We start from the raw sequence: 12725 nt of genomic DNA, 5'->3' as shown, positions 1-12725 counted from the left end.
TGGCTGAAAGCTGAGAGATGAGAAATAAGAATTGTGGGGCCCCACAACCCCTTTTAGTGTTTCAAACCGCGCGCGCTTTTTCCTGTTTTTGTTGGTGTCCGCCCGGGCAGCGCGAGTACGCAATGAGCGAGCTGCGTGGAGCGGGGGTGGAATGTTATCAGCGCTAGACCGAGGGTAGATAAGCGCGTCGGAAGCATGGCTCGGGGCTTTTTCGCCGGGCGGCCGGCCAGCGAAGGGCGGCCAGGCAGCGTCCCAGGCCTGCGGGATGTAGTACACGGACGACGGAACGGGGTACTGCCAGACAAAGACAGAAGCGGCGCCTACAAGAATGCCTTAGGAGTGTTAGCGTGAGTGCTGCAACTCGATAAGCAATGCTTTTGTACCGTCGTCAACGCTTTGGCCCTATTAATCGCCATATCCGCGCCGCAGTGTGTTTTGTGTTGCCGCGGTGAAGCCCTGACCCATGTTCCGTTTTATTCTGCATAGTCCATTGTCGAGCACTTCGACGGCATGTTTTCAGCGCAGTTTTGACCATTGCTGTTTCTTATTTATTTAATACTTTTCTGTTGACCCGGAATAAACCGGTGTTTTTAAGAAAGACTGTTTTCCACTCGTCGGGCGAGACCATCGCTCGCGGACCTGTATTCTAGAAGACGGAGCCTTCAGAATTTAGTAACAAAATAATGATATTGTTGAGGGATATTTAACAAAATTCTAGGTATAGAAAAAAAAAGCTGAGCAGTATAGTAATTGCCACCACTCATCAAAGGGATGCTTTTATAGTCCTTCCTTCCTTCCTTCCTTCCTTCCTTCCTTCCTTCCTTCCTTCCTTCCTTCCTTCCTTCCTTCCTTCCTTCCTTCCTTCCTTCCTTCCTTCCTTCCTTCCTTCCTTCCTTCCTTCCTTCCTTCCTTCCTTCCTTCCTTCCTTCCTTCCTTCCTTCCTTCCTTCCTTCCTTCGTTCCTGCGTTCCTTCCTTCCTTCCTTCCTTCCTTCCTTCCTTCCTTCCTTCCTTCCTTCCTTCCTTCCTTCCTTCCTTTCTTCCTTCCTTCCTTTCGTTCCTTTCGTTCCTTTCCTTCCTTCCTTCCTTCCTTCCTTCCTTCCTTCCTTCCTTCCTTCCTTCCTTCCTTCCTTCCTTCCTTCCTTTCGTTCGTTCGTTAGCTCGTTCGTTTCATTCATTTCATTGAGGCATCCAGGAATCTGTCTTTGGGCGCCCCCTCATAGTTCATCTTGAACATCCTTATAGTCTCTGTGTAATCGAGACGCAAAAAGTATCGCTCAAACGGTGAGACCCGTGCCTCTGCAATAAAAATGGCTGATTCTTCCTTATAGCCCCTATCAGTGACGAACAGAAACGCAGTGGTATTGGTGCTCGGGGATTTTCGAACGCAAATTAATGTTCTTATGATGAAGTGAAAACTTTTTTTTTCTTCTTTGCACTGCCTAAGCGAATTGCTGCGACTTGGTACGAAACAAAAAACAGGACTTAGTCGTCCATTAAAATCCCGTGTTTATATGGCCTCTTAATTATTGAACAAATCAATCCTTGTTTTGCTGCAAGATGCCTAGCGAACTGAGATTCCAGGCTAGAATTTGCCCCGAGTGAAAATGTCTTCTTACCCGGTTCGGTCTCCTTCCGCTTGCTTCAGTCATCAGTCCAAGGTCGTCAACGAAGAATCATTATTTAAAAGAAGCATTAGTAAAGTGTTCGCAACTATGCAACGTAATGTCTAGGGACCCTTCGGGGATTAATTGAAAGCAAATCAGACAATACACTGATCGCAGTATGTGTTCCCATTAGCGTTGGGGCTTTCACATGATAAGTTTTCGGTTGAGTTTTAGTGTACCTGCAAATATTCTCTTAGAAGTAAATGCCTATTTTATAATGTATATTAAGAAGATTTTATAAGCTCTACTAAAATCTGAAGTTTCTGCAAAACAGTTTGTCTCCTCATCGTACTGAATGCTAAGATTTAAGCTCTGCTTCGAGGAAAAGTTACAGACCTTCGCGAGGATTTACAAATGCCTGACGTCCCGGGAACCGGACGGCCGCGTTTGGCGAGATTTTTTGAAAGTTTTCGCTACAGGAAGGAGTACATGCATTGTTCAAATATGCTCTTTTTTTTTTTAAATTAAACAAACAACCAACCATTATAAACCATCGGCGCTGACCAAAAAGAAGAGAAACAAAACTGAAAAGTAGCGACCATAGTATAAGGCATAACTGGCGGGCGAGTCTTTGCGGCTTGTGGCTAACATGTTTTCGGGTCTACACCAACGTGGAGAAATGATTTTTGAAACCTCTATAGAAACTGCGATGAAGAGCCATTTTTTCGACTAGGCGGGATTTAGCGGTGGCATTTGTGTCATATTTACGGCGTACTTGATCACCACTGCAACTGACAACAACAGGATTTTTTTAAGCCCCTCATTTGCCCTGTTCCATTCAAAGTGCTTATGGAGAGCTCCTCGAAAGCTATTGCTGACCGTGTTAGTGCTCCTGTCCCAACACTCCGCCGCCCACGGCCTCACTACATACCCCCAGGTCTTTGCGTGACAGTAATCTAAAATCGAGCGTTTGTACAGAGCTTCCAGGGAGGAAGGTTTACTCGAACGATGCTCTTCGCAGTAACTGAGTATCGACGGCAAGCTCCTCCTGCTGTATAGACTGGCGTCTCCTCACCGACCCCCTCATTTTGCGACTGCAGCATTTATTCCTCACCGAACCGCGACCAACGCACGTGGCGGACGTTTTCGTTGTAGTATTTGCTTGTTCCGGTTGTTTCTCATTTCGGCCAGAGCCGAGGCAACATCCCGCGTGTCGCTGTGGAAACGCGATGAAACGAGACAAGCACTCGGGGCTAGCGTCGCGACCGGGCGTGTCTGTGGACGTGTACCCGCGTGGCTGTTCCACGGCAGCGGATTATTCCGTCGCGGCCCCGCGCTGTCATCGCCAGACTGCCGCAGACGCGGTGGCTGTTTTGTGATTATACAGCGAGGCGGCTACATCGACGCCGAAAACCGCGAAGAGGCGTCCCTGCCACCTGCGATTCCCGACTGTTTCGCCTCTCTTTCTTTGTTGCTGTCCAGAGAGCGGCGATGGAAAGCCGCGTGGTCTCGAGGCTGTTTCACTTGCTGCCACCGATCAAGGTTCGGCGTTGTCGCGCTGTTCTCAATGTGATTATCACCGAGTGCTTTAACATGCATCGCGGGCTGCGATTCATGCTTGCACACGACACGTACTGTTCTCGCACGAGCTAGTCCCGTGATGCGTGCGCACTGCTCGCAAGTTGCTGGAATCGCCGGGACAGGTAGAATTTAGTATTGCGTTAACCACAAAAGTCATACGTTACGCGTGAGTCTTCATCTAAACAACGAATTTCGACAGACATGAACTTTTATACTCTGTTTTCACCTATATTGCATTTGTGCATTGCTGTGTATAGATCATTTGTAGAATAAAGCGTATAGGTTATCTTCCTTTTCATTTATCTATAGCGGGTGTATAGATTATTCATAGACTAAAGTCTATGCAATTTTCATTTGCTTTTGTATATACACAGTGCGTAGATAAATGAGGAGGAGGAGGAGGAGGAGGAGGAGGAGGAGGAGGAGGAGGAGGAGGAGGAGGAGGAGGAGGAGGAGGAGGAGGAGGAGGAGGAGGAGGAGGAGGAGGAGGAAACAACTTTATTAAACGCATTACTAAGCGTCAAGAATGTTCTGGGCCAGGGTCACCAAGGCCAACTGATCATTCAGCTGGTCAAATGCTAACCATGCCCGCCACGTTGAGGGAGGAGGATGTGTAATGTGGGGTGATTGAATTGCACTGCTTACTCCTGCCAGATCGTTTCCACCGCATGCACAAATTGTTCTGAACATTATGCAAATTTAGAACAATGCTTGTTTTCATGTCCGTAGATAAATGTCTAAGAGCTGACTTCTAAAAATCTATAGACAACCAATGGATTGGCAAAACGTTTTTGTAATTCCGAGCCAAACTCCACCGACAGCACTGCGCTAAACTGGGTCGTTCTGGCTGTTCTTGTTCCGCGCGTTCGCTCGTCGCGTTGTGCTGGTCTAGTGGTGCCAAGCGCTTCCCACTTTTTTTTTTTTTTTTTTTTTCGGGAGGCTCGCGCCGAGTTCGCCGACTGTGCCACGCCAATCAATCGATATTAATGCGCTGACGCTGAATCTACGTTTCAGGTTGGATGTGACGAAAATGATGAACGTTTACGTGACACCGTGACGTGTTAGGGATCGCAGCATTTTTTGTTTTTGCGAAATATCGTACCGTGTTAGACAGCATACGGTGATTTCAATGTTATTGGGATTGTTCCTGCCGAAATGTTGCAGCTTCGCGCTGGTCCCCTCTATCGCACTTGCGCACGGCCCCTATGCCTAAGCGACATCAAGAAGACGGAAATTCTCTGCCAGATAGCAAGAGAAATACAAACCTTCCCTCTCTCCTTTGTATATTCTAGCCGTCATTTATGCACAGAAATGATGGCGTCGCATTCAAGGCACTGGAGGCTTTCCCATGACTAGCATTTCGGCCCACAGCTGCTATCAGACATAGGCCACGACAACTTATACTTTCTGATATAAAATGGCGGTGCCGGATCGATGGCAGTGTAGATGGCCCAATTAACGTCCTAAATCGACATGGGATACGAAGAACGTCGGACTGCAGGGTTCCATGGCATCTTCAAGCGCCTGGGATTCTTTAACTGCACAGTCCATATGGGTGCATTGCAGTTCGGCTCCATCGATATACGGCAGCCGCGTTCTCACGCGGGCAACCAGCACCACGGCGTGTGGTGGTGGATAGAGAAATCAATAGGAAAACCTCATGTGTTGTGTTCATCGTTCATGCCAAATTAAACTGAGTTTGAGCGGTGTTTTTGCAGCAGAATAAATTCGCAACTATAAACCGAATGTCGCGTCAGCCAGGCCATTGGCAAACTTATCTGAAATGATCGAATTAGTGCCAAAGACTTCCAGTGGCGCCGTGATGTCACTAAATCGGATCGTTAGACAATATCCTGATAAACGACACAATTTACCTGACACACAGTGACACACATATAAACAGTTTTTTTTTTTTTTTTCAAAATTTACCGCCATCTGCCAGTCCTCGCACCAGGCAACAACCTTCTGAAATGCCTTATTGAACAATACTTGATCCGAGGAGCTTCCTATTATAATCACGAAGAAAAAGTGCTTTTGTAACTTCTGTAACTAAACTAGGTTTCGTGTTACAACCAAGAAGAAAGGTGGCATATGTTATGCCTAATTTTAAAACCTCGAATAAAAAAAGACGAATAAAAAAAAAGCTGAATAAAACTGCAACTTAACTTTCTTCACCAAGGAAACGAAAGCGCAAAAAGAGTTTTTCCTTTTTTTTTTTTTTTTACACATCCTCATTGCAGTTTTTGAGCGTGTAAATGAAGTTAAATGTCTTCGTCGTCGTGTATCGTCTCTTCTGTGTTTTGTTAGCGCACCCCTACTAGTTATGATAGATAGGTTTTAACGTCGCCAAGTGACTCGGGCTACGCCTTATAGTGGAGGGCTTCGCGGATAATTTCGTCCACCTGGGGCTCTCTAACGTGCATTGAAATCGCGTAGTACAAGGGCGTCTTGCTCTTAGCCTCCCTCGAAAAACGGCCACGGGATTCGGCCCTGGTTCGTTGGGTTCACTGGTCGAGCGCCCTGAGCCACCGCAGCGAAGAATGAAGTTTGCGCCTGTCGTTCTGTATCGTCCCTGTTTTACTGACCATTCTCTGGCTTTTCAAACGGGCCTCAAGGTGAAGAATGGCACACCGCGCAGTTCCACACAATCAGTCATGCTATGCAAGCACAGGGTGCGGAAGCGCAATGTGGTTTTTGTGTAGACTTCGCGCTGTTACATTGGAACAAACGAGCCTATATTAACCGGCCGACACTCGCGGTGCCGCTTTCATTTCGCACGCCTCATCATCATCATCATCAGCCTGATTATACCATTGCAGGGCGAAGGCCTCTCCCATATTTCTCCACTTAACCCGGTTCTGTGCTAGCTGCCTCCACTTGACCCCTGCGAACTTCTTAATCTCATCCGCCCACCTAACTTTCTGCCGCCCCCTGCTACGCTTTCCTTCCCTTGGAATCTAGTTTGTTACTGTAAGCGACCATCGGTTATCCTCTCTTCGCACTACATGTCCTGCCCATGTCCATTTCTTCTTCTTAATTTCCACTAGAATGTCGGTTTCGCACGCCTATTATCGCTCAATAATCATCCCTCCCAGACACCGTGAAAAGCCATCACCGCATACTGTCCTACTCCTACAAGCTATAAGCACCGAAAACGCTTTTTCCTTCAAGGCCTGCTAGCCCATATGCACGACCTAATGCATACTTAGAAGGTTTGCCCGCTAAAAAAACGCAGTTCAGGTCTGTAACTCAGTGTTTGAAATAGCCGTGTCATTGTATCAAATCTAATCACAGCTTATCAAATCTTATGCGACGTATCTTACGATCTCTTGTTCTTCACGAGTAGCAGCTTCACTTAATTATAGCGAATAATTCACTTCCTTGCTGAACAGCACACACACGAGACTTCGTAATGAATCCATCAAATCACCAAAATGAAAACGCCGCGCTCTGTAGGCCGCTTTAAGAAAGAAAAATAAGGTTGGCGAGATTTCCCCAACTGGTCCTCTCCCATTTTCCTTTCAGAGGTTTCGTCAAAGAAAACCATTTCAATAACTATGCTCCATGCACATCGTCGACTCGGATACTCAATATTTTTTTCCGCTTTGCGATTTCATTGTTGTGCAGCCACCCCAGCTTTGAGGGCATGTTGAACAAACGCAACTTCTGAACCGTTCCTGTATGACTCCCATCTCTCAGCGGCTTAACAACGCCCATATGCACGCACTCCCTCTCTCTTTCTCTTTATATCTCTCTGCTCCTCAGTTGCGTACTGGCTGGTAGGCACTCGATGAAAAAGGAAGTGAGAAGCGCCCCCCCCCCCCCCTCCCTCCCTTCAAAAAAAAAAAAATCAGCAAGTGCACCGCAAAAATGTCGCGATGTACATCAACTGTAAAGCCTTAATTAAAAAAAAAAAAAGATCGTAAAATGAGCCTATTATAAAGCCGAGGAGTGGAAGAAGTGAATGGAAAGAGATGAAAGAGGTCGAGCCCTGTTGGTGAAACACAGTTAATAAAAGCACAAGCATGTAAGACAGCTGTGATGCAGGGGTGATAACTGATAAGATGACGAGGGGGTCTCACGGAGGAGAGGTGAGAGTGTTACTCAGAGAAGCAAGAGGCCGTTCCAGTGTATCTATCTGCTGCACGAGAGTGTTGTCTTGATCAGTCGCCGACGCGAGCGTCGGAAGCCCTTTATATAGACCCATCGAGCCGCGCCTATATACATATGTGTGCTAACAGCATGGTGCAGAGATCGGAGCGCTGTGTGTACGGTCGGCCGTAACTCGACCAGGATGCTCCCACGAACAGGGAGCCGCTGCCCGAGGCAATGTGCCCACCACGCGCGCTGAGTTGAGGCGAGGAGGGATACAATAGAACCTTTTGCTTCCCCAAACGCAGGGGAACCTGAGCGGCTCCGTTTCCAAACGCGCGAGATTCGCCACGGGCCTGCCGCCCAACACCGGCAAAAAGCGCCACGGGGGTTGAGATGGTCCGCCGAGGAGAGATGTAATAAAAATGTGAAATATGAAAGAGACAAGCGAAGCATGGGGTGTTTGGGACTCGGAACAAGAAATGAAAAAAAGGAAAGAGGGGGAAGGGGGTGATTTTGAGTGCTCTGCGCTCCTTTTTCGTAGCCGGAGCGAAGAGGCATTCATTAGCACGCTCAGCGGTATAGGGCAGCGGCGGCGGCTTCTTTCGAGTGCATCGCTGTTAATGGCACCGTGATCCGATTCGAGCTGACTTGTTATCGCGCTCGTCTCCCTCATCTTTTGAAGGCCTCCCAATGCCATTGTGTCCGCCTGCCGTCGAGCGCGGCTGTGTTTGCCGAAGCATTGTGCGCTCAGCGAGTGACTGTCTCGCGTGTGTACCGGCACTGTCGCCTGCTCGCAGTCGACGTGGTGCTCGTGTGTCGGGGCAACTCATTCACGCGCCCGTGAGCGCGCGAGCGTCTTGCTCGGCCGTCGAAAATTTCTGCCAGTCGATCTGTTTTGTAAGCGGAGAATGCAGCCATGCTGTGACATGGTTGCCGATTGCTTTTGCTGGCCGAGTGACAACGACGACTCTGCTCTCTTTTTTTCTTTGGCCTGTTTCAATGTCCTGTCTGCGATTCTTGAAGGCGTGGCTTCCCGCGGCTTGCGCAGCGAGCGCGCACGTTTCCGAACACGCTGTATAGTAACAGCGGCGCTGACGTTCAAGTGCGCCATGCGGTGTCGACCTTATGCAAGCGCACCCGGAACCATTACATTCAACACGTTTCGCTCATCGTAAGCGCGATTTTTATATGTTTTGATGGGGAAGGTGGATGCTGCTATTCACCGCGTGCGAGCTCACGTGTCACGTGTACAAATGAGTTTTGCAACAAAAATTGCAAACCAGGATGAGGGGGATGCAATCAGTGTGAGAACATTTAGTACCTTCCTTAAGAGAGATAACTGCTGAGCTAGTTGGTTGTCATACATGATTACAGGGAATTCAACATAACACAAACACACACAAGAAAGGGGACATAGGGAACACGCAAAAAACATTGAAAATAATGAGGGCGAGTGACTTGTTTTTCACTGTAAGGCTTGCATCAGTTCTGTGCCATGGTTCCGCGACGTAAGGATCCTGGGCAGAGGCAGGCATCAGAAGGGTCGTGAAACTTTAGAAGCCTTCTATATAAAACAAGCAGGTTCGAAATGTATCAATGATATATCGGCATTCCTTTATGACGCTGAGCTGTCACGCTTTCTTTAATTGGATTGATGCCTCTCCTTGAAATGTTGCACGCGTGCACTTTAGCCGAGAGGGCTGTATATGTGTATTACTTGTAATTGATTAAACAGCTGTAGTAAGCGCCCGTAGTGTCCCCCTTTCTTGTGTGTGTTTATGTTGCGCTGAATTTTCTATAATTATGTGGAACATTTAGTAGGCGGCAGGCGAGCAGAGCGAAACAGAATTCTAGACTGGGGCCCTATTGATTTCTTTTCAAACCAAATGGTTTAATAAAATAGAAATACAATAGGATTTACCTTCTTAGGAGCCGTGGTAATCGAACGTACTCGTATCGTTAAGGTGTAGCAAAGAAGAAAACAATTAATCATTGTGTTTTGAGCTTAATCTGTTCATACTGAGATTAATGAAATTGAACGTAAGAAAACATTATTATTCGGGTCATCATTCAGAGCAATGAACTTGAACCTATGAATACATTATATTTGAGTCGTGCGGAATTGCTAGAATGATAGAAATGCCAAAGAATTCATCCGCAGGTGTTGACGACATCAATGCTAAACTCCTGAAAAACGCCAGTCCTTTGTAGTATCATGTTTTCTTTAACTTTTCTGCAGTCGCTTTCTTTGTACTCACTACCACGTGACTTGCGGATAGGGAAAATCAAACCAGTCTTTAAGAGAGGTAACCAATTTACCCTAATTAACTTATCGACCAATCTCAGTAACCAGTGTTTGTTGTAAAATCATGGCACGTACAATATTTTCGCATACTGCCCAGTTATTATTATCTAGTAACTTCTGTCATCCAAACTAACACGGCTTTTGTAAAGTTCGTTCCTATGACACGCTACTAGTTATTTTCCTTCGTGATATGCATGCATTCCTCGATCGCATCATTCCCACAGATCTCCCATTCCTGTACTTCATGATGATCATTTAACAAAGTTCCTCATAGGCGCCCAACGCATAAATTCTTAGTTGCAGTTTGCTCCCCACAGCAAGTTGGGTTGGGTTGTGGGGTTTAACGTCCCAAAGCGACTCAGGCTATGAGAGACGCCGTAGTGGAGGACTCCGGAAATTTCGACTGCCTGGGGTTCTTTAACGTGCATTGACATCGCACCTACAATAAAGGGGGGGGGGGGGGCACTGACTTGCGCCTATATCGTTTACTGGTTGATAAGGTTGGCTGGCGGGGTTTAACGTCCCAAAGCGACTCAAGCTATGAGAGACGCCGTAGTGGAGGACTCCGGAAATTTCGACTGCCTGGGATTCTTTAACGTGCGTTGACATCGCACAGCACACGGGCGCCTTGCTTTTCGCCTCCACCGAAGCGAAAAGCGGCCGCCGTGGCCGGGATTCGATCCCGCATCCTTGGGAACAGTAGTCGAGCGCCGTAACTACTGCGCCACCCCGGCGGGGCTTGTTCAAAGTATGTTGCAGGTGTATTCGGCAGGGTACCGAGCTTAAATTTGTATTCTGGAGTTCCTGAAAGTGCCGTCTTAGGTCATTTTCTATTTTTCACCTACATTAGTGAGTTACCCTTTAACATCAGGTCTAATGTCTGACCCTTTGCGGATGATTCTGTTATTTATAGCAAAATAAACCCGAATGACATCATCATCCTTCAAGAAGATCTTGTCCGCATCGAATAGTGCAACGTCTAGCTTATGACATTGAACAGTACCATCCCTTCTCTCTTTTCACCACCGGCGCCTCCAAAACAATAATACTTTCAAAATTAGCACTATTCCCATCCCATCAGCTGAATCACAGGAGCACCTTGGTATCAACATCGGTAAAGACTTCACCCCGTTCCATCACATTCATAGTGTTACTAATTGAGCAAACCAGGTATTTGCGCGTAAAATTTAGCTCTTACGGCCAAAGAACGCACGCAATGTCGGCGAAAGCTTTAGTGGGCCCGAGTAACCGCTTCATCCAAAAAATTCAAAACACTGTGGCGTCATCTAGAGACATAATCCGAAAGTATGCCATTAGCGATGCGAAAGGAGGGGCGGTTTTTTTTAAGGCCGCACTGGAGGATTGCAAAATATAATAAACCGTGCAATCGCTCCTGGAAAGAAAAAAAAAGTACAATATGCATTTATGAAAGTCAGTGGCATTAGTGCGAATTTTTGGAAGAAGTAGGTTCTTATGTTCTGAAAATCTTGTTATGTTTTTGTTTGAAAAGAGAAGGGGGTCGAATCAATCTAATTTGAGTTCATTTACGAACGCGATATATAAGCAGAGATAAGTTAGCCCTAAGTTGAAGGTCGAGAGGAAGAATGTTTAGATTAACGTATCCTTGTAAAGTGATCGATCTGAATGGGGCAAAAGTGATTATACGGGTGGCTTGATTTTACAGATGACGAAGGCACGAAAGGACAGTGTTGTATTTCCCCACGATGATCAGCAGTAAGTGAAATGGCTATGTATGAAAGAACAATAAAGAGAGCAAAGAATATGCAGGTGAAAACAATTATGTGTTCTAATTAATACGCGAATTTCAAATGCAGTTTTAGAAGTTATATATTTAGTGCGCGCGTCGAACTTTCAGTTAGAGTCAAGCACGATTCCAAGAAATATGGCAGTATCTGATACATAAATAACATGATTATTAAAGTGAAGCTTTGGAGGTATGTATATTTTTGTGTTGGGGGATTGAAAAACCATGAATTTAGTTTTCCGAGGATTAATCTGAAGTAAATTTTTTTCGCACCACAATCCAATACGACGAAGATCTTTGCCTAAGTTAGATGCAAGGTTATAAATATCGATATCACTGGTAAATATAAGGGTGTCATCAGCATAGAGTATGCAGTTAGAATTCGTGAGGCAGTTTGGAAGGCCATTAATATATATAAGGAAAAGGAGTGGTTCCAAGATGGACCCCTGGGGAATACCACAGCTAATAACGGCTGGTTTAGAGATAGCATTAGAATATCGAACAACTTGAAGTATGTCAACGCGGTAGCTGTGTATTAGAGTTAAAGGGGTGTCACAAATTCCCAAAGATTCCAGTTTTTGAAAAAGAATGTTATGGTTAATGGTATCAAATGCTTTTGTAAAATCAACAAATACTACTCCAGCAAAGTTATCCTTATCTAATGATCGCTTAATAAAATTCGTCAATTCAATTTGTGCAAGGTAAGTAGAATAATTTGGCCTGAAACCAAACTTATGAGGTGTAAGAAGATTGAATTTCATGAAGTAGTTCATTAGGCGGGTTACCACAAGTTTCTCAAATACTTTGCTAAAGAAAGGTAGCATTGTTATTGGACGATAATTTGCCATGTTATTCCGGTCGCCTTTTTTTAAACATGGGTACTATTTTGCCTCGCTTAACTTGATCAGGAAAAATGCCACTACTAAACATGGAATTAATGATATGTGCAAGGACGTAGGAAATGATAAGCGCTACGAGTTTGATCTTCCAAGGATGAATGTTGTCTAGCCCAGGACCACAATTTTTTATTGACGTTAGAACAAGGCACACTTCTTCAGGTGATGTTGGGCGTAGATAGAAGGAACGAGGACAACTAGTGAAACGAGGACAGTTAGATGAAGATGCAGAGTAACCTGTGAGCTAAAAGCATTACCGATGTCAGCGGGATTTGAAAAAAAAAAAAAAAAAGCGTTAGCTCCGTCCCCAATAATAGTAATGGGGAGCTGTGAATTAGACTGATTTAGGAATTCTTTGATGAGTTTTCAGTTCTTCTGACTGTTATTGCCATTTTAATAACTTGATCTTGGTAGTAACTACGTTTGGCTGCTTTCATCACCGCAGATAGGTGATGGGAATACGTCTTGAATCGTTTTG

The 12725-nt window shown here is 45.7% G+C and overlaps 1 protein-coding gene across 1 annotated transcript in view; it reads left to right on the top strand.

Annotated features, from left to right (window-relative positions):
- Positions 1-227: 227 nt before the first annotated feature.
- The window catches only part of LOC146181991 (uncharacterized), a 105521-nt gene continuing 93023 nt past the window's right edge, over positions 228-12725 (top strand). Inside the window, exon 1 of the mRNA XM_084576992.1 lies at positions 228-347. The gene's annotated coding sequence lies outside the window, so the exon portion shown is untranslated. The remainder of the gene's footprint in view (positions 348-12725) is intronic.

The sequence above is a fragment of the Amblyomma maculatum genome, chromosome 8, assembly GCF_055883805.1.
Source record: "Amblyomma maculatum isolate TAMU_Amacu chromosome 8, ASM5588380v1, whole genome shotgun sequence".
Lineage (NCBI taxonomy): Eukaryota > Metazoa > Arthropoda > Arachnida > Ixodida > Ixodidae > Amblyomma > Amblyomma maculatum.
This window is presented reverse-complemented; position numbering and strand designations above follow the sequence as displayed.